Source organism: Phyllostomus discolor, chromosome 4 (genome assembly GCF_004126475.2).
Source record: "Phyllostomus discolor isolate MPI-MPIP mPhyDis1 chromosome 4, mPhyDis1.pri.v3, whole genome shotgun sequence".
Lineage (NCBI taxonomy): Eukaryota > Metazoa > Chordata > Mammalia > Chiroptera > Phyllostomidae > Phyllostomus > Phyllostomus discolor.
In genome coordinates this window covers 108,264,566-108,287,586 of record NC_040906.2, presented here as the reverse complement: position 1 = coordinate 108,287,586, position 23,021 = coordinate 108,264,566, and the positions used below count along the sequence as shown (strand labels likewise).

At 47.2% G+C, this 23,021-nt stretch overlaps 1 protein-coding gene across 5 annotated transcripts in view; it reads right to left on the bottom strand.

The window, feature by feature from the left end:
* The window catches only part of PPARD (peroxisome proliferator activated receptor delta), a 92,138-nt gene extending 70,857 nt beyond the window's left edge, over positions 1–21,281 (bottom strand). For 2 of the 5 annotated variants that reach the window (XR_004902716.1, XM_028509897.2), the window contains exons 1-2: positions 21,133–21,264; positions 17,299–17,382 (exon numbers count right to left, since the gene is read on the bottom strand). The gene's annotated coding sequence lies outside the window, so the exon portion shown is untranslated. Of the gene's footprint in view, positions 1–17,298; positions 17,383–21,091 lie in introns of all 5 variants that reach the window. The other 3 variants (XM_028509896.2, XM_036023985.1, XM_036023986.1) reach the window with 3 other exon arrangements.
* Positions 21,282–23,021: the final 1,740 nt, after the last annotated feature.

Sequence of the window (23,021 nt, the reverse complement as noted above, 5' to 3'; positions counted from 1 at the left end):
CCCTTCTTAAGGCTCCATCAACCAGCCTCCCCGGGAAGCCTTCCCTTCCTCCCCACATTGTCCCCATATATATCTCCATCGCTGCATCTGTCACACTGTCATTATCAATCTATTTGTTTATGTGTGTGCAAAATGACACATATCAAGGTTATTCATTACAGCCAAAGCCTGGAAATCACCTGCACATCCATCAATAAATAGGAGAATGGCATACCTACATGACAGTGAGAAAGAATGAGGAAGCTCCACAGGCACAGGTGTGCGAAGATGGACAAGAAACAACACATGAAGGAAAGGGCGGTGGACCAGCGGGCATAGCAGACAGTCATCTGCCTGGAAAATAATAATGTAATAAGAGATGTGGGTGCATGATCATAAATGAAAGTAGCTATGAGAGCTGCCTCCACAAGGGGTGACCGGAGGGCTGAGAGGTGGGAGAGGAAAAGAAGGAATACCTTCTGAATTTTGTAGCAGTCAGAAATTATCTATTCAAAAATAAACAGCTCTAAAAGACTGAAGGCTTCCTCGCTAAGGTCAGGAACGAGACAAACGTGTCTACTCTCACCACCTCTGTTCACACTGTACTAGAGATTCTAGCAGGGCAATTAGGTAAGAAAAGGAAATAAACATCCTCAGGACTGGAAAGAAAAAGTGTACCTCTGTTAGTAGATGGCATGATCCTATACATGGCAAATCCTAAGAAATATACTAAAGAATTATTTAAAATTTTTAAAAAGTTCAGCAAGATTGAAGAATATAAGATCAATACTATATAAAAGTCAATCATATTTCTACACACTAGCAGTGAACCAAGAAGTCAAAAAGTCCTGAGTCTGTCTAATTAAGAGTCCTAGAAGCAGAGGATAGAGATACTGAAGAAAACCAAACAGTAAAACATTACCTGAAGATCCCAGAAGACTTGCCTTCAGCAATTAAGGGCCCTGTAGGAAATAAGGAAAGAAGACCAACACCTACATACATCTTTGAGATATGCCTGAACTCCAAGAATAAAGAAAATTCTTACAACTTTCAGAGAGGAAAAAACAGGCCACTTACAAAGGACCTACAATTCAACTAACTTCATTATTCACACTGAAACATGGAGCAGTGATCTCAAAATTCTTAGAATTCTATACTGAATCAAATTATCAATCAAAAGTAAGGGCATGGGAACCCTTGTACACTGTTGGTGGGGCTATAAAATAATGCAGCTACTATGGTTGTTCCTTAAAAAAATGAAAGACAGAATTACCATGTGATCAAAGCAATTCTACGTCTGGGTACATCCCCAAAAGAACTGAAAGTGGAGACATGAACAGATATTTGTATATTCATGTTTATAGCAGCACATTCACAATAGCCAAAAGGTGAAAGCAGCAATAGATGGCTAAACAACATGTGGATATACCTACAGTGGAATATTACACAGCTTTGAAAAGGAAACTTTGACACATGCTACAACACGAATGAACCTTGAAGGCATTATTGCTAAATAACACAAGCCAGTCACAAAAGGACAAATACTGAATGATTCCAGTCATATGAGATGCTTAAAGTAGTCAAATTCATAGCAACAGGAAATACAAAGGTGGATGCCAGGGACTGGAGAGAGGGGAAAAGAGGGAATTATTAATAGGTACCAATTTTCATATGTGCAAGATGGAAACCAGTTCTGGAGATAAGTGGTGGCGATAACTGTACAACAATGTGATGTATTCAATGCCAATGAGCTGTACATTCAAATTCAAAATGGTTAAGATGGCAAACTTTATAATATGTATAGTTTACAATTAAAAATAGCCAATAAACACAATAAACAAACAAACAAACAAACAAACAAACAAACAAACAGATAAGGGATGGAGGGAGGGAGGGAAGGAGGGAGAAAAGGAGGACATAGTGCACACCACTGGGGAAAATAGTTTGCCAGTTCCTCAAAATGTTAAACCCAACAGTTACCATATGACCCAGCAATTCCACTCCTGGGTATATTCCCAAAAGAACTTAAAGCACATGTCCACACAAAAACCTGAATATGAATGTTCATAGCAGAAAAAAATGGAAGCAATCCAAACATCCATCAGCTGATAAAATGAATAAACAAAATAAGGTATTACCCATACAATGAAATATTCAGCAGCCATAAAAAGGAATGAAGTACCATTACATACGATGATATGGATGAACCCTGAAAGCATTATGCTAAGTGAAAGAAGCAGGCACAAGACCACATAGTGTATGGGTATCTACACGAAATGTCCAAATCCGTACAGGACAGTAGACCCGTGGTGCTAGGGGGTGGATGAGGGTGGTAGCACGAGTAACTACTAAGGTACAGGGTTTGTTTTGACAGTAATGAAATGTTCTGGAACTACATAGTGGTGATGGTTGTACAACATAGTAAATATACTAAAAATCACTGAAGTGTATACTTTAAAGTGGTGAATTCTATATTATGTGAAGTATATAGCAATTTTAAATGCTGTATAAAACATACAGATTACAAAAGAATCTCACATTCTGCCTCATGGCTCAGTGATTCGGAAGCTTTCCCTGTCCTCACCTCCAGCCCTGCAAAGCTGCCTGCCGTCTCCTCCACCTCTGTGTCCCTTGGCATTCTGGCTGCTCACCAGCCCTTCATTTCCCCATGACTTTCCACTTCTGGCTCTTGGGCAAGGCCTGTCCCTGCCTCGCTACACCCACCCCCTTTTGGTGGGTCCCCTCCTCCTACTCAGACCTATCCAAGACCATCTGCAGGCTGTGGCACCAGCCCCACGAGTCACCCCAGAGGAGCTGCCCAATGACCAGGACTGCGGTTACAAGCGTGTGTCAGCTGAGGGATATAGTTTCACACAGGAACTTAATTATAGCTCAGGAGTGGAGGAAGGGAGAAGAGCAGTGCCGGCTTTGAGGAGCCCTACAGGGGAGCTACCCTGCTCTGCAGTGCAGAGGTTATCTGTGGGATATCACCAGGACTGGGATGCACAGGGAAACGAGTATGATCCAGTGAGGTCCATAGGGCACAGCCTATGGAAATGATCCCATTCATAAATGTGAATTCTTGGCCCTGTCATGCAACACCAACCTGTGTGCAGGCTGGAGCGGCACAGATAAAAGCCAAGGATGCCAAGTCTAACTCTCAAGGCTCACAGAGGCCTTCTCCTCACCTACTGCCAGAGACCCCATTTTATTCTGACAGCAGTAAAGTGGGGGGCATAGCTTGTTCCTCCCAGAATGCCCTTCTTCAATTTTCTCCCTGGCTCCGAGTTGCTTTTCTAGAGTGGAATCTGAGCTACCGATCACGAGGATACTGGGAATATGTTCCTCATGCCTGAGACTGCTATGCTCAGATTCCACCTACTACCTAGGGAAGCGCCATGCAGCAGCTGCTGGCACACAGCCATCAGTAGGGCATGATGGCCAGGGATACCAGACCTGCCAAACCACCTGGCCTTGGCACTGCCAGGTGGGGAAAACAGACCAGGCGAAGGGACTTGGAAAGAGCAGGGCCTGGTGCAGGAGCAAATCCCACAAGACATATTTCCTTCGCCCCTATTCTGACCCATATGTGGGCCCCTTAGCCTCCAGGTGTCTCCTGGCCAGCCTGGTGGCCATCTCAGCAGGAAGTCCTTACAGCCACCTGCCACCTGCCCTGCCTTGTTCTCACTGCAGCAAGGCAGGGCTGAGGACCCAGGCCCTCCTCTCTGGCCCAGGCATGAACTTTCCCATCTCCTCTCTGTGTATCCTTTTTTTCTGAGCTCCAGAGAGGTTTCTCCCTAAAAGCTATGGAAAGACACTTTCTGACTGGAGGTAGTACATTTCTCTGGGTTTGTATGGGAAGAAAAACAGACAGAGGGTGAGTAGGAACAGCCGAATTGAAGGGGGCATCAGAGACAGGCAGAGACGTGGACAAAGACAGACCCCATGCACCTCTCTGCCTTCTACCTTTTAAGCAATCACACCAATGAACAACCAGGGGGCTTTTTCCAAATGCCACCCTTTGAGCAAAATGCCTTTCTGTGCTCAATCACAAACGGTAGTAAGGTCAGAGAGCAAACAGAGATGTTAACGACACTACCTGAAATATGGAGAGGCGCGTCACAAAACTGAGTGTTAAACAGTGTCCCATTTTTTTAAAAATATTTTATTTATTTTTAGAGAGACGAGAAAGGAGGGGGAGAGAGAGGGAAATATCAATGTGTGGTTGCTTCTCGAGTGCCCCCAAACCCCCAGGGCCTGCAACTCAGGCATGTGCCCTGACTGGGGATCAAACCAGCAACCTTTTAGTTTGCAGGCCAGCACTAAGCCACACCAGCCAGGGCAACAATATCCCATTTTTGAAGGAAAAAAAAAAGCAGATATGCCCAGCCATGGTAAAATATGAAAGAACACAGACCAAAATTTACAGCAGTCACCTATATTTGGCATGATTACATGTGACTTTCATTTTCTTCTCAGTGCTGATCTGTATTTTCTAATTGTCTATAATGAATAAGCATTCTTTGTATAATTAAAACATTTTAACCTGGCTGGCGTAGCTCAGTGGATTGAGCGTGGGCCGAGAACCAAAGTGTCGCAGGTTCAATTCCCAGTCAGGCCACATACCGGGGTTGTAGGCCATGGCCCCCAGCAACCACACATTGATGTTTCTCTCTCTATCTTTCTCCCTCCCTTCCCTCTCTAAAAATATATAAATAAAATCTTTAAAAAAAAACAACCATTTTAACATAAATTAAAAATCACACATATAAACTCTTGTGCCAAAGTATCAGCTCCACATCCTAAAAAAGACAGTTCCCAAAATTCCTACAATCCTGGTCATTGATGGCATCTGATTGATTTCTTCGACCCCAAATACAAGTTTCCAAAGGTGTCTCTCACTATTACTAGTTAGATAAAGAGCCTGCACCCTGGCTGGTATGGCTCAATGGATGGAGTGCTGGCCCACAAACCTAAAGGTTGCTGGTTCGATTCCCAGCCAGGGCACATGACTGGATTGCAGGCCAGGTCCCCAACTAGGGGTGTGCAAGAGGTAACCAACTGATATATCTCTTGCACATCAATATTTTTCTCCATCTCTTTCTCCTTCCCTTCCCCTCTCTCTAAAAATAAATAAAATATTTTTTAAAATAAGTAAATAAATAGCTTGCCTGGAGCAAGCCCTTCCTACAAAAACTTAGGCCCAACCACCCAGAAGCACCTGGCAGTGTCTGCACCCATGGGACACAGGCTCTGACCCCTCCAGAGCTCATACCCGAAAGTCAGAGACTCAGAAAGCAAAAACAGGGCTTAGGGACGACTGACATCCTCAGGGTGGAAGACTCCTCATCTCACCTGGCTGCCTCTTCCAGGGCCCAGGCAGGGCTGGCAGGGGTGGACTGTGGCAGCTCACGGGAACTACCCTGTGGGATTGAGTTCCGCAAGCAATCACTGACTGGAGTCAACACCCATTCCAGCCAATGTTCAGACACAAAAAGAAAGACAAATAGTCTTGAAGTTCTGTTCAGTCCAACCAACACTTATCAATAACAACCATCATTGGTGCTGGGTCCCCGGGGTCCAGAGATATGGAATAATAAAACAACCCAACACTCCCTGAGTGTCTCCTCTGTGCCTTTATGTATGAGCTCTTTCAACCCTCAAGTCAGCCCTGAGCAGCAGGGTCTAGAGTTATCCCCCCAACTTTACAGATGAAGAAGCCATCAAGGAACAAGGCATAGCAGAGCCATGACTTAGCCCCATGCTGTTTGGTCCTTAGCCATTACCTCTCCATATCGCCTCAAAGTCCTTATTCTCAGAAAGAGCCAGTGATCTAGAAATACAGAGTGCCTCCTGCTACTTCCTATTCTGTTCCTGGGAAAAGCTCATTCCTTCAGAGAAGTCAGGAAATGAGGAATGCCTTGTCTCTCTGTCTAGGATGCCCTGGACCCACTGTTGGCCTGAGGAGGGGCCATCAAAGCAGACAGGTGGGCACAGTCCCCGGAGCTCAGCCAACATCACCAGTGAGATGCCACCTATGCCTGCTTCTTCCAATTCCCAACGCCTTCCATGCAGCCCAACCCCTGCCTCTAGCCAGGAAGTCAGAGTAGAAATAAATACAGCTCTCCAAAAATAAACCAGGATGGCAAGGTGTGAGAAAGGAATAAAAGGAAATGTCACCATTGGTCTGATCCCAGTAAGTGCTGCTGGTCTAGGAAGGACCCGTGTTGCTGAGCAGGACAGATACTGAGAGCCCCGATTCCCCTTCAGCCTCTGCTCACAGCCTGTGCGTGCATACCTGCACCCATTTGCACCTGACTGGAAAGCTCAAGCTAAGGTGACAGGAACAGGAACAGCAGTTACTAAACAAAGACAATGGGCGTCTAAGGGCTCAAACCCCAGCTCCATTATTTGTCAGCTGTGTGACTTGAGCAAGCTGTTGAACCTCTCTGATCCTACCTACTCTCCTCCTCTATTAAGTGGGAAGAGCACCAATATCCACACCTTACAGGCTGATGTGAGGGCGAGTAAGCTTATCCATGGGTTAACAGCCGGCTCAAGGGAAAATCTGAATAAAGGCAATTTCCCTTCATTCCTGCTCTCCCAGTGTGCACATCTGGGCCATCTCTTTCTGTTCTACCTCCACCAGACAGAAAGCAGGCTAATTAATCACTTGGAGAAGGTACCATTTTTCTTGCTATGAGTCCCTTCCACCCTACCAGTCAGCTGGTTATTTCTCATGGCTCTAGAAGGCTGCTCACTGCCTTGGAGCACATCCAGGGAGCCACTAAGTGCAGCCGTTCTCAGGGCTCCTCTGTCCACTGACCTGAAATGAGACTCTGCGGGGAGCCCAAAGCCTGCCAATATCTTGCTTCTGATCAGTGAGCAGCAAAAGACTCTGCAGTACTGGAAAGCAGGGAGTGTTCCCTGAAGCCAGCTCCAATCTGGCCAGTCAAGCAGGTATTTTCAGAAATGGAAGAATTAGATTCAGCCAGCCAGTCCTCTGCAGGGAGGCCCTGCATGTGGTGATTAAAGACACAGACTTTCAGCACCTGGGTTCAAATCCCAGCTCTGTCACTAGTAGCTGTGCAGTTTTTGGCAACTTTTCTAACCAGTTTGGCCCTCAGCATCCCCATCTGTAAAAGAGGTACAATGATTCCACCTCTAAGGCTAGTGTGAATTAAAACCAGGCGATGTAGAATGATGAACAGTGCAATCAGCACATGAGAGCCATGGGAAGGGATTATACACAGGTGAGCCCAGTCCTAAAGAACTCAGAGTCCAACAGCAGGGCTTAGAAGAATGCAAGCAAAACCCCACATGGCAGCCGCCAAGCCAGGGATGTGAGGAGGGAGCCCTACCAGACCGGGGCAACCAGGGAAGACTGTCAAAGCCAAAAATCTCAGTTGTCTCTAGTGAGCTTCAACCAAACAGAGGGGTAACAACTAGGAAAGGGGTCCAAGACACATCAGCTTAAGTTGCCTTCAAAAGGTGTACGACTGTTACCCCATGAAATGACTTCCCAGATAGGGCTCTGGTGAAGGCTAGCCCCAGGCCCATTCCATGGGAAGAAGGCCACTCAGGCTGGCCCCAGTCTCCATCCCATACAACAAGTGCTTGGTGAGCCTCTCTGCACAAGGCAGTTGCCCATTAAGGAGCCAATTCCTAAGGAGTTAATCTCTGATCACAGCCAATGAACACCTGCCAGGACTGAGGACAGAACCATACACTGCAGGCCGCTCCCTTGAAGACTCGACAAGGTCTCTGATTCAGAGTACATCAGATGAACAAGCAGTTTTTTCTCATGACGGAAGTAGGAAGCAGAAAGGAGGATGAGGTTCAGGCTGCAGTCCACTGAGAGAGAGAAGTATACCGGCAGGGGCTCTCGGAGCACTGGAACCTCCTCGTGAGAGCTGACCCTTGGCTATCCACAGCACACCCAGGGTGGGGGTGCAAATGTGAATCAGAGACAGAAGGTCCTGCTAAGAGCAGGAAAAGACAAGCCCATCCTAGGCTTGCAGGGGACAGAGGCAGGCCCTGGCCTGGGTGCAGATATGCCTACTGGACTAGGGAATGGCTAGAAAATGGACTAAGTGTTTTTCTGAAAGGTGACGCACTGCAAGGATACGAAAGGCAAATTGTAAGCAGGTGGTGTAAACATAGTGAGGCGCTCAGGCGCCAAGAACAAGATCACTGGAGTGAGACGATACGACAGTGTAACCAGGGCTGGGCCGACAGAACTGTGACTGGGTGCCTCCTGCAGTTCGGGAATAACCTGAGTGACTTTTACTTGGGAGACAGAAATTAATATTGGCCAATTTTTTTACCAAAATTTTTTTAGTTTTCAATGTTCAACTGTTTACTATCAAAGTTTTTTTTTCAATGACAATCTATTTGGTGCCATTGTTAAAAGTAGGTACTGGGCAGAGGACTATAAAATCGGAGACACAGACCTGGAGGATCGAATCTGTAGAGACAACGTGCACCTGGCCCCCAGACGACAACGACGCACAGCGAAGACCACTGACAGCCTGTTGTTTTGGAGAGCTGTCAGAGCACCAGCACTGCCTGGGGCAGCGCTGCTGAGGGAGTGAGTTTTCAAGCTGGGCTTACTTGACCCTTTGGGATCTGATTCTTAGAAACTCAAGCAACACTGGGGGTGATCTACAGGAGCCCTGAGTTTTGGATGGCCACTCCCAGGAACGAGCAGTGGCTCAGGGACAGGTGGGGTACGGAGAGATGCTGAGGGCCCCAGTGACATCTGTAACTGTGCAGTGGCACCAGCTCAAGTGCTCTGTTCCTCCTCTGGCAACCCCGGGGCACCTGGGTGGAGTAACAGGGAAGAGGACGGGCTTGGTGCTGTTCTGGGGAGACAAGAACAGGGAGATGAGGGCCTTGTTGGGAAAGCATTTCAGGTGGTCAACTGTGGGACCCACACTGGGTAGACCAGGAGGGGTGGAGTGGAAATAAGTGGCAGGCTCGGGGGCCCTCATGGAGCTAAGAAGGAGGGCAGTAAGTGAAGACCCCTGAAACCACCCCAGAACCACCAGTGAGGGCGGCCAATCCTCATTTCTAGGTACACAGCTCCAGACCACCACTAACAATGGGGCTGCTCTCATTAACCACAATGAGAAGGATGCTTTCCCCCTCCTCTAATATTTTAGGTTGACTATGTTTACCTGCTGACATTCCCTAGGTATGCTATGACAAATATTCTACAGAAAGGAACTAAGGAACACAGGGATATAGATCCAGACATGGTGTGAGAGGGGAGGAAGGGAGGAAGGAAGGGGCAAAGGGCTACGTGAAGGAAAATTTTACAGTATTTCAGGGGCCCTGGTAAGCTGACCCCAATCACAACTCTGACCTCGTCTTTTATTCTCTTCCTCCTGCACTCTGCTCCAGCCACACTGGCCTCCTGATGCTTCTTCAAACACACCTGCCTCAGGACCTTTGTACTTGCTTTCCCTCTACCTCTAAGATTCTTCCCAAACACAGCCCAGTCTCCCCTTTCAGCTTAAATGTCACCTTCTCAGCGAGGCTGTCCCCAAGTCCTCTATTTAAAGCTGCCACTACCTCTTCCCTGCTTTATTTTTCAATATAGTATTTATCATTATCTGACAAGTTTCTACTTAATTCTGGCCCTCTCCCGTCCCCCACCACAGCCACCATAAAAGCAGGAAATAGTTTTATCTGCTTTGTTCACTCCTCCATCCCCAGCACCTCAAACAGTGGCTAGCACACAGAAGGTGCCCAATAAATACCTGTTGAATGAATGGCAGGAAGATGAGAGGAGGAAAAGGTGAAATTAGTCAGATTTAAACTAATCTTGGATCCTCAACAGTCTGAAAGAAACCCTTTATTACTGACCTAATTGAATGTGTGGGGTGAGGTCCAAAAGCGAGGATCAGACACTACCTGAGGCCTTCTGTGTTACTCCCAAGTAGTCATCAAGACTCCCCTGAGAGCATATTGTTTCAAACATTGTTCTGGAGAGAGGCTGAACCTAGATCTCCACTGTCATGAAGGGGATGCTCTTAGACCACCATAAAATAAGAACAAGGGTCAGCCAAGTCACCTACCAGAGGGTAAGCCCTGCAGTAGCTTCCTACTGCCATGGAAACAAACCACCATAGCTTGTGGCTTAAAACAAAACATACGTATTCCCCTAGAGTTCTGGGGGTCTGATGTCCAAGGTCAGTTTCACTGGGCCAAAATCAAGGTACTGGCAGGGCTACACTTCCTCCAGGTGGTCTAGAGGATCATTTGTTCCCTTGCCTTCTGCAGCTTCTACAGCTCATCCCTTGCATTCCTTCGCCTCTTCCTCCATCGCAGAGCCAGCACTGTAGCACTCCACTGTAGCAGTCACACTGCCTTCTGTATCAAATCTGCCTTTGCCTCCCTCTTAAAAAGACATGTGACTTCACCTAGGGCCCTATCCTGGATTATCAGATAATCTAGGATAATCTCTCCATTTCAACATCCTTAATTGCATAGCATCGGCAAAATCCATTTTGCCATAGAAGGTAGCATCCACAGATCCCAGGGGTTACGACTCAGATATCTTTGTGGGACATTGCCTAGTCTACCACCATGAAAGACAGACTCTGAGAGTTAGGAAGAGACATAGTTCAGGACTCTGGTCCACACAAAAGAAGAGTCAGCCCTGGCCGGGTAGCTCATTTGGTTAGAGTGTCATCCTGATACACCAAGGATGTGGGTTTGATCCCCGGTCACAGCACATACAAGAAACAACCAAAGGCCCTGGCCAGGTGGCTTAGTCATCCAATACACCAAAAGGCAACAGGTTTGCTTTCCAATCAGGGCACATACCTAGGTTGTGGGTTCGATCCTCAGTCGGGGCATGTAGAGGAGGCAACCAATTGATATTTCTATTTCTCTCTCTCTCAAATCAATAAACATATCTTCAGGTGAGGATTTAAAAAGAAAACGAATCAACAAATGAATATATAAATAAATGAAACAACAAATTGTTGCTTCGCGCGCTCTCTCTCTCTCTCTCTCTGTGAAATCAATACATTTTTTGAAAGAAAGAAAGAAAGAAAGAAAGAAAGAAAGAAAGAAAGAAAGAAAGAAAGAAAGAGTGAGTCAGATCAGGAGTCTTGGCAGCATCCCAGGCCAGGGTCTGTCTTTGGCTATGATTGCTGCTGGCCCTGCCAAGCTCTGACTTTGGCCCAGTGAAATGAACTTTGGACTCTGACCTCCAGAACTGTAGAAAAATAAATACGTTTTTAAGCCACAAGTTCATGGTGATTTGTTACAGGACAACAGGGGGTGTAATACTAGGGAGTGGGGAATTAATTTCATGAAACTGAGCACTATGGCCCTTGGAGGATCTTCTTAAAAGAGAAGGGTAGTTTTCTGTTCTCCAGTCTGAAGCCCCCAGTGGACACTAAGGAGTTCGTCTCAGGATACATGTGGGGAGGGTCAAGGGGAACCCATCAGGATCTCTGCACTGTCCTGAAGGCTTTTATGGGAGGGAAGGCTGAAAACAAAACAAAAATAAAACAGTCGGGATCAGGCCAACAAGCTTGAGATCAGGGTGGCGGATAAGCTTTCCCTCATGAGAACAGCTGGGTGGAGGGCCCTGAGCACCCATCTGGGTCTGGAGAGGAAGACTGCTGTGATCAGATCAGCCAGGAATGTCTGACAGCAGGGACTGACTGGTTAGTGACAGTCCACATGCCACATGTTACCAACCCTGCTCCACATGGCACCACTAGGAGCTGCAGGAAAGTGGCTTCTGCCCAAACACGGAAAGACTTAGAGAAACACAACCACTCCAGGACACAGCTATATACCTCAGATACCCTCCCTCTGCTGTGTGACATCACATGGTTTCTTACTAAGTTGGAACACCTTGCTCATTGTGAACGATTTCATTCCACCCCCGAAACCCTCTGTGAGGTGACTGACTAGGGTAAATTTCCAATGTAAGAACTATATTATCTTATTGATTTTACTGGTTCACTATTGCACCCAGCTGGCCAGAAATATTTAGTGGGGATATGCCAGAGCAGTGGTTCTCAACTACAGGTGGTTTTGCCCCCTACAGGGGCCTGTGGCAATGTCTAGAGACATTCTGGGCTTTCACCACCGGAGGACTAGGAGGCAGGTATTGGCATCTAGTGGGCAGAAACCAGGGATGACACTAAACATCCTACAATACACTGACAGCCCACACAGCAAAGAATTACCCAGCCCACAATGTCTATAGTGCTGGGCTGAGAAACCCTGTGCTAGAGGAAATGGAACTGCGGACATAGAAAAGTAAAATGAGAGTTATAAACAAGGAAATGTTTCAGGCAACTAAGGGAAATTGAGGAAAAGCATTGCCACAGTTGCTTGTTTGGAAAAGGGGGTGATGAGTAGCACTCTGAGTCTGGCACACTCACGGGTGGCCTGTCTGTGAGATGGGCGGGCCCGCAGACTGCTGTGCACGTGGGGCAGCCTGCTTGGCTAACACTGCTGTTGAAAGAGCAAACTTGGCCTGTAGGGCCACTGTGGTGGTAACCAATGACTCTGTGCTACTGAAGCCACAACTCATAGATGAGAAAAATGTGAAAAGCAGCAGTAAGATAAGGTTCAAAGAATTAAAGCAGATTACACACAGAAGCAATGAAAATCTATTTTAAAACAGTAATGTAGAAATGAACTTAAGCGTGTGGTGGTTTCCCCAGGATACTGGGAGCCTCTCCTTCAGCACCCTCTTCATGAGAGAACTCTTTCCAAGCTGTTAGCTATGGAGAATTCGGTAATGGTTTCAGGGGAGCCCCTGAGACGCTGACATGGCTGAGTTAGAAGTTAGGCTTTGAACACTGGGCTAGAAACAAAAAGGAGGGGCGCCTCAATGCACTGCCTGAACGCCAGCCCAGGAGGCAGAGACGCCCGTTCAGAGGCTGGGCTCCCGGCACCACAGCCTGCACATCAGGAGGAACTGGCGCAGACCAGCACGTCTCCCTGAGTTCAGCACCTCAGACTGAGCTCACTACTTACTGAGGTTCATTTTAATCATACTTACTGAGTCTTAACTCTGCTTGACACCAAACCCACTCCAGCCCTTTCCATGGTGTCTTTGCAGAGAGAGCTACAGAGACAGGGAAAGGCCAGGAGGTGCTAAAGCCCAGGAGCCAAGGCCACGGGGAACCACAGAAGGAGCCAGCTCTGCTGACACTAGTCCATGGGGAGCCTCCTCTGTGCCCCAGGCAGTTCCTCCAATCCCGTCCTCCTCCAAACCTTTCTGCTGTCTCCCCCTCTCGACCTCCTCCTTTCCCTGCCCCGTGGTCTTTCTCCCTGCCACTCTCCAGCCTGTCCCCTCTCTCTTCTCACTTCCTGCTGGTGGATGGTACTGAAACTGAAGTGTGTTTGGAGCACTGTTAGTGGTATTACATGAAGTTCTATATTCCCTGCTTTTTTCAAAATTAATTATGATTAACTTTAATGAACCTTGACAATTAAACCTAAATGTAGTTGCCTCAACTTTTGTGAACCCATAAATCTCTCCTGTGTATCAGCACCCCTAAACAACAGGGGTGGGGGTGCCACTCCACCCCTGTTTTAGGTACTTAATCTGTGTGGCACATAGATCAAAATAAATAATTTTAACAGTAACCAAAGGAACTCAAATTTAAATATTTCACTTATTTATTTATTTGGGGAAGAGGAGGAAAAAAGAGAGGGAGAGAAATACTGACGTGAGAGGGAAACATCAATCGGTAGCCTCTTGCACATGCCCACCTGGGGACCCAGCCCACAACCCAGGCATGTGCCCTGACTTGGCATCGAACCAGCAACCCTTTAGTTCCCAGGCCGGCAATCAATCCACTGAGCCACATCAGCCAGGGCAAGAAACTCAAAATTATATGAGGAAGAATTTCCTAACATTTAAATTACTGCAGTAGTCAGTCTCCTACCCAACCTCTCTACCTCCATTTTTTCTCCATTCACTTCCCCTCTTTTGCAACATTAATACAATCACTCCTTACTCAAAACCACCAATGGCTACCTACTGCCCAAAGTGCTGATTCCTTCATCTGGCTTTCAAAAGCTATCAACCTAGATACTGCCAACAATGGTTTCCGAGAATGGAAACCATGAGAAGATGCACTTTTCTCCTAGAAGTATTCAGATACAGGCCAAGTTACCTCACATAAGGGATGCTGGTCTCCAGGAGGCCTCTCTCCCTCCCAATAAATCATGCCTCTTGGCATTCACACCCCTGTGCAGACCCCCCCTTGTATCTGAACTGGTCTTATGATCAAGAAAATACATCAGTGACACTGTGACTTCTAAAGCAAAGTCATAAGAAACCTCACCATTTATGCACGGATCTGTCAGTACACTCACTCTTGGGATGTTTCTACCCAGAATCCAACTGTCACGCTGTGAGAAGCCCAAGGTACATGGAGAGGCCACATGCACACACTCTAGTGAACAGCCCGCGCCAAGTGCCAGCACATGAGTGAGCCAGCATGGACATCCAGCCCAGCTGAGCCTTCAGATGACTCCTGCCCCAGTGCCCAATTGACTACAGCAAGTTACAGCCCCCAATTGGGGACCGCCCACCTGAGCCCAGTTAACCCATAGAACCATTAAAGATAATAAAGTGCCAATTTCACTTAGGAATGTCTTAGATGAACCAATAAAAACTAATTTATTAAATCTTGACTCTTGAGTACATGTCTTTTAAATCTTCTGTTACAAAATAGAAATTATACAAAAAAGCATTTGTGTGAATGAGTTGCAAGCTAAACTAGCCACTTTCTCATGAAACACAATTTTTACTTGGAAAAAAATGAACAAATTATAATTATTTAGATTTGGGTATTTGACAAACTTTTCTTGAAAATTAATGAGTGACACATGCACTTCAAGAAAAAAAATCTGACAGTATATGACCAATGGTAAAAAAAAAAATACCAAGCTTTCATGAGAAATTCAAAATGATGGAAAACCTGTATCCACCACTGCGAACTCGACAGCTTTCCAATACTTGAAGACTTTTTGTGAGATCATTGGTGTTGTTAATGAATATTATTCACTGATGTTGTAAAATGAAATGCCAACATTTACAAGATCTCTACAACTCAGTGAACCAATGACCAATTCAAAGTAAAAGATCCAATTCAAAGGGCAAGAGGGATCTCAAGGCCACAAAGCACAGAAAACCTATAGATAGGGTTTCGGACCCCACATTCCAACTAACCCTCAGGATCGCTCTACCACTTGTCAAGTTTTGGTATCATCTTTGTCAAAGAATATTCACAATTACCTGCAGAACAGAATGAAATAACCCTCTCATTTTCAACTAGATTTCCATGTGAAATCAAATTTGCTTCATCTCCTTCAAATAAGATGTATTTTAAGAAGTTGAACATAAAGACAGTTATGAGAATCCAGCTGCCTTCCATTAGACCAGACATTAAAAAGATTAGGAAAATGTAAAACAATCTCACCCTTCACAACATTTTTGTTTTGAAAAATAGCTGTCTTTCATTAAAAATTTCATCTGTGAGAAATGTGGGTTTTAAGTATTATGGTAAATGAATTAATAAGTTAGTAATTCTTAAAAATTTCTCAGTTTTAATTTCCAATTTGGTAAATGAAAGATCTTGGGGCCCTTAATAATTTTTAAGAGCGTAAAAGGGTTTCAAGGCCAAAAGTTTAAGAATCACTGTTTTACAACATTCTAAGGTTGACTTCAAAATGAACCACCTCTCCTTCAAGCCCAATCTGAAACCCACTCCTTCAGGGACAGAGCCGACCCTCAGCAATGACAGGCTCCTCTGAGTGAGCGTCCTTGGACAGCGGCACGTTCTCAGTACACACCAGCTCTCTGGCGTCTTAAATACCTTTTTGTGCGTATGTCTTCTCTCCCCACCTAGACTCCACACTCTTGGGGCCCGAGACCATGTACAAAACACCCCTCACTGCACCTGGCCCCCAAAAGTGCCTCAGATAGGAAAGACTAAGATGGCAACACCGGGTTTTTTTATATTGATATTAACACTGAAAAACCTAATAAAGCCACAGCCTCACTTTGCCAGGAGACACTAAACAAGAACACTTCTAGCTGGAACGGGGAGTCCAGCTCAGGGATGAACCGAACAACTGACCCCTGGACACACACACATCGCTGCCACAACGGCCAGCTGCTGCCGAAACAAATGACAAAGCAAATCAACTGAACTCAGCAGCTCTGCCTGTTCAGGGGAACTTCCACTTCATCTCCTGTCAGGGAATCTCAGAGGCCTCCCAAGCCCCCCTTCTTCCTCCTTCACATTTCCTTCAGAGGAAAGGCCTTGGTATGGGTTTGAGGATAGGAGGGGCCCCTGCCTGAGGCCTTCCTGCAAGGCCCACAAACAATCTGACCCCCACAGACAGAGACACATGGGCTCAGCACCCTGTGTGGCAACAGGAAAGCCCACGGGCTGTTAAAGCAGAGAAAGGGAAGTGAAGCCCATAAACAACTGCTGGAACCGCTGAAACTCAGAGACCAAAACAAATCAGACAGGAGTCCCTCGTTTCCCCGGCCCCCAGCAGGGACCCCACCAGAGCTCAGCCTCCCTCTTTGGGACAATGAACATCCAATTCCCTGGAGCTCCCCTTCTGAGAGTCTCTAAAACCTGCCAGGCATCCCGAGAACAGGGAAATGGCAATGGGAAGCCCAGAGCATTGTTCAGGCTCTGGTGGGACCCACTACCCCTGCAGGGATGGAAGAAAGAATTCTGTGTATTATGCCCAGCTCTCACATATGCCAGCAAACTACTGACCCACGAGACAGGGACTGATTCTGGTGGGTTTCTTTTACTATCATCATTACCTAAGTGCCAGTAGTGTGCCTGGCACATAGCAGACACTCAAAAATGTCTGTCATACAAGTGAATAGAGAATAATAAACACCACCTTTATGGCCTGGCACCCAGCGGGCAGGGAAGAGAGTGTGTTGAAAGAGCATTTATTCATTCAACAAAGATTTATTTAGCATCTTCTGTCCCAGGCACTGTCCTAGACACAACAGGAAACAAAGTAAGTCCCTGTCCTTGTGGAGTTTATGTTTTAGTGGGTGTAGAGGTGAAAATCTTAATGCTCCCACAAAAACTATGTAAGTTACAGACATTCAATAATTATTTATTAAGTGCCTGTTATGTGCAAGTGATGAGTACCAGATACTGTAACAGGCACTGGGGATCTGGGACTCAGCCCTAGTGAAACTATTTCATCCTCTAGGCCAGGACCCTAAATCTGGGATGTGTGTGTCAGTCGCTAGAGGGCCCTGGGTAAGGAAGATGGGATTACCTCTTTGGTGCATCTGTCCTCATCTGTCGGTGAGCAGAAGCCGCTGTGTGAGTACCACGTACATGCCCAAAACACCACGCAACACTGCAGGACAGAAAGAAACCCAACATCTTTAGCTCAGAAGTGCCAGGGGTCAGAAAAGCAGCTCTAACGTGTTATAATTAAACACTAGGGCTCTAAGAGTGCTCCTAAGGCAAACTGACTCCGCTTGTGTCCCTCACACACATACCCTGATATGTTGTCATTCTGAGCCTGAGTCAGCAAATATTTCCCAATCCTGGAAGTAGTCTGCTCATTTCCAAGTAAGAAGACACCAGCTCTGCTGATTGTACCAGGGTGGGGCAGACGGAGCTGGCAAGGTGAAGAAAGAGCCAGAGCCCAGCACTCCCAGTGGGTAGCAGATCATAAATGGAGATTCCCTGAGTCATACTTGATTCCTTCACCAAAGCCCGTGGAGACGGGACTGGAGTCACACCCCAGTCACCAGCCTCTGAGCTGTGAAGACAGGAACTACCTACCAAGCAAGAACACCCACATGTCTGAAATCTGATGTGAGCGACACTTCCTCCCTGCCAGACTCAAGCAAGTGCCCAGCTCTCCTCTGACACGATGGAACTCAGCTGCTGCAAGTAGCTCCTCCCCCTAGATCCAGAGGCACAGAAAAATGCTCAGGGACAACAAACCACCTACAAGCAGCAGCCGCTGGGCAATGTGGGACAACACGGCACAGACAAGGGCATCACACACAGAACTTCTGACACAACACGAGCAACAGCCTGGCAGGACAGAGTCCATAGAGATGCCGCATAGGGAGGAAAAAGTGTTCCCCGTGTGGATAGTGCACAGCTCCTGGCATTTGCAGGAGAGCCCCACAATCTAGCTTGCCAGATGGCAGGGCACACCCTAGGAGAGGGGTGCTCAGTGACAGGATATAGGTGAAGCCTTTAGAAGTGACAGGTCTGACTCCTCCTGAGAGAGAGGAGCTCCCCAGTCCCACATGCCAGCACCCGCAGGCCTGGGACAGCTGCAGTCTACCCACAGCAGGGCCCACTGGCTTCCCAGGCCAGCATCCAACACTAGCTGTCCTCTCATGGGTCCTGGGGGAAGGGGTTTGAGGAACCACAGGTGGAGTTGGCAGGCTGAGTAACAGCAGCTCTTCCTGAGTAGGCTGAGGCACACACCAAAGAAGAAAGTAGCAGTGAAGGGGCAGGGAGGAAGGCAGCCAAACAAATGAGGGGTTCAGTAAACTCAGTTCATTAAAGCAAGGAAGAGATAGGCTACACCGTCTGTAGAATAAGGTCAGAGCCCTGTCTGCTCACACCTTTGAAAAAGAGAGGCAGGCTGACCCAGGCTCCATAAAAATCACTAAGTGGAAACTTGGTAATTGACAATCATGACTACCCACACAGAAAACGACAGAGGGGACAAACTGCAAGAAGCTATCCAGCCAGAGCTGCTGGCGGCCAAGCTGCTTCACGAGGACTGAACTTAACCTCTTCTCAAGTCCTTCTCACCTACCTTCTCAGTGGAGAGTGAAGGTGAGCAAAGACAGAGGAGTAGCAAACTGCTCAAGAGTCAGGCAAAATCCTTGGGAGCCAGAGATTAAACTAAATTACCACCAAACATACAACTGCAACTTCATTAGAATGACCCATTAAAACCCCAGAGGGATGTTTTCATAGGAACAAGGGACCCCTTTTGGTCTCTTCTGCCCAAGTTCCCTAAAGTGCCGCTTGGGAAGGGTCCCATGAATTCAGCAGAAAGGGGACTGACTCAGCCATCCGCGATCCTATTCCTTTCTCAGAAAAGTTCTGTGCACAAGAGGATTCCAAAACTTTGAAGTCTGGTCTAGCTGGTTTAGTTGGCTCTCCACCAAAGCTCCTGGAAGTTGCCAATTTTGTGTCCAATTCTGGCTCAAAGAGAGAGAGCATGATCCTCAAAAGAGAAGACCTAGAAACCCAGAGCCAGGTGAGACAACAGGCCTTCACTTCTAAACGGAGAGTGGGTCACGCTTTCTGAATCCTCCAAGACCAGACTGGGCAGAAACAGAGGATATGTTATTTCCTGATGATTTCTCTAGGGGGCTAACGCCAAACAAAGGACTTCAAATTGAAGACATCTGAAAAGAACTTTCTACCTTGCAGAAGGTTAAGTAAGTACCCAGACATAGCACAAAGGTGGTGGGCTCTCTAGCCCCAGATAGAATGATCTCTATGACTAGGGGGAACTGAAGTTCCTGACAGTCTAACTAATGCAGCCCCACAAACTGCCCAGGCAGGTAGTGACCTGACATTCAATGTCACACCTAGGAAAGGGAACAGAACTTCAGTGTCAACTCTTGGATCAACAGGAAATCAAGCTCCCAAGGAAAATGGAGGGAGAAACTTCAAGAGAACCTGCTTAGTGAGTGACGGACACCGGAGGCCAGTGGATCAGAGATGCACAAGGGAAAATCAGCAGCTGGTTCAAGCCACCAATAATAAAAGGGACAGATGTCTGCCAGCCCTAGAGCTATCGGGCAGCAATCTATTTAAAACTCAAACAGGAAAAAAAATTCTGGAGTCAGTACAGAGGAAAAAGGTTGAGAAACACAGGCATTCTCTGGGACATATCTTCTAAAGACTTCCCTTAGCTCTTGGGGATGAGGCACAGGGCAGAGGTGGGAGTCGGGGCAGAGAAAGGGCTGGGGTATTGTGGTTTAAATATGTTCAATACATCCAGAGCGCAAAGACACAGAGCCTGTTTCCTGGAAGGGGAAAAGAGTTGGAAGAGGCCTCCAGCTAGGCCTGGCACACACCCAACTCGGCGGCCAGTCTCTTCCCAAGGGTTCCTGGAAGTCAACAAACCCATAAAGAAGAAGCATTAAAGCAGAGATTAGAATGGTCTACAAACTGAACATCATCCCTGATGCAACACTCCAGGAAATTCTCCCACGCAGACATAACCAACCTGTTCTTTACCTCAGAATTCAGCTCCTTACTTCAGTCAGGAGCTGAACACCCTATAACCCCACCAATATCTCAACTGCAGGTGGAGGGAAAAGCACACTAGTGTGTGGAGCTCATGCTTCTCCCTGAAGCAACACTGGAGAGAAGGGGAGGTAGCTGACAAGGACAATACAGAAATCAGAGAGAGGGGCAAAAACAGACCCTCTGGTGAAGATGGGAGATGGGGGAGTAGCCAGGATAGCAGAGGCTTAGGTAAACAGGGTAAGCAAGCACGGGGCTGAAAAAGCCTAGTTAACACCACGATGGTGATGGGGAATCTTAATACTGAGAGCGACCAGGCAACGGGGGAAAGAAGGGACAGGGATGGGAAAAGAGAGAAAGGATGGAGGAAGGACGAAGGCAGAAGACAAGGATAACGAGGGGGACAGAGGAGATCCCCACGGAGACCCTGGATAGGGGGCAATGGATTTGGGGACACCAGATAAGAAATAAAGTAAGGTGTCAGAGGCAAGGATGAGGAATAGGAGAAAACCCCAAGCCCGAGACCCGGCTCTCGGAACACAGAAGTGGGAGGAGACGGAGCCACGAGGCCCAAGTAGGGTCACAGAGTCGGATGCGGAGGCCTGCAGTTCGTGCTCAAACAGCAGTGCAGGTCCAAAGGGCTGGAGGCACACAAGCGGCGGGGCGCCAGGGCAGCAACGGACCACCGCAGGTTGCACCGGGTCCAAGCGGTGGGAAGCTGTAGCGGCTCCGTCCGCGGACCCCTGCGGCTCTCCCCACCCCACGCCCCTCCTGGCCTTGCGTCCCAGCCCCGTGGGTCGACTCAGCCCGGGCCCGCCGTCTACCTCCGCTGCTTGCCTACCCGCTTCTCCCGACTCGGACTGACCTGTCCCGGTAGCCTCTCGCGCCACCACAGCCGTCCCGCAGGCTCCGCAGGCTCCGAAGGCTCTTGCCAAAACTTTTCCCATTAATCCCCAGCTCCGCCGCGGCTGCGGCGTCACACGCTGCGCGGCCCGACCCCGCCCCTGACATCGTGACGTTACCGCGCAGCTCGGGTTCCCCGCCCCCCTCTCCACGCCCCTTTCCACCCCTGAACGGGCCAATCACCACGCCTTCTGGACATTCCTTTATTCTGCCACTCCGCCCACTGCACGCTGCCCTGGGCCTGCATGCAGCGCACTCTGGTGGGAGATGCGGGCGTGGCAGCTGGGGAAGGGACTGGGAGGCAGTGCCAGGCCTGAAAAACAAGTCTAGCAAGTAACACAAAAAGGAATTTAAAGTTGGAAGGGACTAGAGTGTCATCCAGTATAGCCTCTTCATCACCCAATGAGGAAAAGGTGCGTGACTTGCTGTAAGGAAGCAACAGGCCCCGAATCTTCAGACTCCAGCCAGACTGTCCTGGAGGAGATTGCGCTGCTTGTAATTTTAATAAAAGGACTTCCTCCCTCGAGAGGCTTTTCCAACTAGAAATTTATGGTTCCGGACTTCTTACCTATCTTCCCATGTACTTATCTAATACCCTTGTCCACATAAATGGGGGGGGGGGGGCATCCTCCCTGCTGTTGTAGAAAATTCTGTTCTTGCTTCTTAACCCAGGTCTTTAGGACCTGGAAGGGACCTGTTATCCCAACCAGCCCTTTCAGATATACTATAAAAAAGTACCTATAAAAAATAATTTAAATAATTTTAAAAGTAAAAATAAATTAACTTTTTTTTTTAAAGCCCTGGCTGGTGTGGCTCAGTGGATTGAGAGCCAGCCTATGAACCAGAGGCTGGCAGGTTCAATTCTTGGTTGGGATACATGCTTGGGATGCGGGCCAGGTCCCCAGTCGGGGGCGCACTCAAGAAGCAGCCACACATTGATGTTTCTCTCCTTCTCTTTCTCCCTCCCTTCCCCTCTCAAAAAAAAAAAAAAAAAAAAAAAAGGATCTAGCAGCTGGGATAAAGTCTGGTGGAAGAAGCTGCATTTGTCATCTTAACTCAGGGATATATGATCAATGGGTAACTTCCTCCTCTCCACTATATTTAAAGGTTACCCCTCCTCTCTGGCATACATATCTCAGGCCACACCCTTAGATATTTAGATATTTAGATGGTAGAACTATTGAGTGATTTTTTAAAAGATTTTATTTATTATTTATTTTTTTAGAGAGGGGAGGGAGGGAGAAAGAGAGAGAGAGAGAGAGAAACATCAATGTGTGGTTGCTGGGGGGTCATGGCCTGCAACCCAGGCATGTACCCTGACCGGGAATCGAACCTGTGACACTTTGGTTCGAAGCCTGAGCTCAATCCACTGAGCTACACCAGCCAGGGCTGAGTGATTTTTTTTTTTTTTGTCCTTTCTGCTTCTCTTTTTATTTTCTAGGGGTTTTTCTAAAGATTTTATTTATTTATTTTTAGACAGGGGAAGGGAGGAAGAAAGAGAGAGAGAAACATCAATATGTGAGAGATACATCGGATGGTTACTTCTCACTGGACGAGAGGACCTGGATGTGCTCTGACTCGGAATCCAACCAGTGCTTTTCAGTCTGCAGGCTGGTCCTCGATGCACTGAGCCACACCAGCCAGGGCTCTTTTCTAGTTTTTTAAATTAATACGGCTGGTGTGGCTCCGTTGGTTAAGTGGAGGGAAAGGGTGACCAATCAATGTTTCTCTCTCACATTGATGTTTCTCTCCCTTTCTCCCACCCCTCTCCTCTCTCTAAAAATAAATAAATTATTTTGTAAAATAAAAATAAAATGAATATGCATAACTTTTGTAATTCAAATATCAACT